Source organism: Lycium ferocissimum, unplaced genomic scaffold (assembly GCF_029784015.1).
Source record: "Lycium ferocissimum isolate CSIRO_LF1 unplaced genomic scaffold, AGI_CSIRO_Lferr_CH_V1 ctg1348, whole genome shotgun sequence".
In the NCBI taxonomy this organism is placed as follows: Eukaryota; Viridiplantae; Streptophyta; class Magnoliopsida; order Solanales; family Solanaceae; genus Lycium; species Lycium ferocissimum.
The window spans coordinates 37,232-38,975 of record NW_026714897.1 but is presented as its reverse complement, the minus strand read 5'-3'; positions in this window follow the sequence as shown (position 1 = coordinate 38,975).

Genomic DNA, 1,744 nt, shown 5'->3' with positions numbered 1-1,744 from the left:
GACCGTCGAACGAATTCCGAAAAATCCATGTACACACAAAGAACTTCGATAATCATGAATTTGCATTTCAGACCCCGAAATGCCAAAAAAATGAGGTTTGTCATAGCGAAGCAATGAGTATCGATCACCGGGCCGTTCGTGATGGACCCAAAAAGTTTCAACTCAATCGGAGGCCATCGACTGAATTTCGAAAAAAATCCATATGCATATACACACTAAAGATTCCAAGAATCATACACTCGCGTTTCAAGAGTCTGAAATTCAAAAAAGCGATGTTAGTCACGCGCAGCAGTGAGCATCGATCATCATGTAGTTGGTGATGGACCGGCTAAGTTTCGAACGAATCGGAGATCGTCGACCGAATTTCGAAACATGCATATGCTAATACACACCAAAAACTTTAATAATTATGAATTCGCATTTCAGAACCCCGAAACCCCCAAAAAAAAAAAAAAACGTTCGTCATAGCAAAGCAGTGATTATCGATCACCTGGCCGTTCATGATGGACCCAAAAAGTTTTGGCCAATCGGAGCCCATCAACCCAATTTCACACTGAATACTCCAATAATCATGAATTCGCGTTTCAGAACCTCCAAACGTAAAAAACAAAACAGTGTTAATCACGACGAAGCACTGAGTATCGATCACCATGCAGTTTGGGATGGACCCGCCAAGTTTAGTGCCAATCGAAGCCCGTCAGCCAAATTCTGAAAATCCATGAGCTAATATACACCAAAAACTCCGATAATCATAAATTCGCATTTCAAACCCCGAAACGCCAGAAAACAACGACTATGAAGTAATGATTATCGGTCACCGAGCCATTTCTGATGGACCTACGGAGGGCCATCAAAGGTAGACTTGAGATTACCCAAATGAGATTCTTAATTAAGAGCTAAGACACATATTTTGCTGGAAAAATAACTTTTTGCATACTACCGAACATGATTGTTGTGACTGAAGTCATCTTTTCAATAATATGTGTTTGATTACCAGAAAGTGACTTCTCCCATTTATATAATAGGGTAGTCACTTACCATTCAACTATCTTAACTTTTAGATATAATACCTCAGGACTCTCTTGAACTTGGCACCGTTATTCGGTGCACACTTACACTAATTTTGGTCCTAGTAATACCCTGAACTTGGCAGTTCAATACCGCTCACCCCTTGGATATTGACATGACAAAGAACACAAATGCACTCGAAGGTGAATCCACGATTAGAAGTTCGTGGATTCCTACAGTGATCCCAACTTAATACATAATAATAATTGTCCTCACAATCAAACATTTATAGCTATTTGGTGGGTCTCTTAATACATATATACCCTCCCTCCCCTAAACCACACTTGTGTTATTACACTGAATATGTTGTCGTCGCCATCTTGGCAAAAGCAATTGGGTTCCCATGAATCCGTATATCATATTCTAAGTCCGCCTTTGGCTACACTCTCCTTTAGGGGGTGCATGTAGCATTTGGGGGTGGCTGGGGGAGCTAGAGGGGTGGGTGCGGGGGGGGGGGGGGGGGTTGGAGGGAGGAAAAAGTTTGCTTTTCAAAGTCTCGGATAAGAAATCATGCTCGAGTAAAAGCGGGAATGTTTTTCATAAAAAGGTATCCAAAGTTAAAAATGGGACATCATATGAAATATTTTAAAAGATTGTGTATTTTGATTATTAATTCTTTAAAGTGGATCTTCTGAAAAAATAATAGACAATTCAGCCCATTATTGTACAAGAGAAA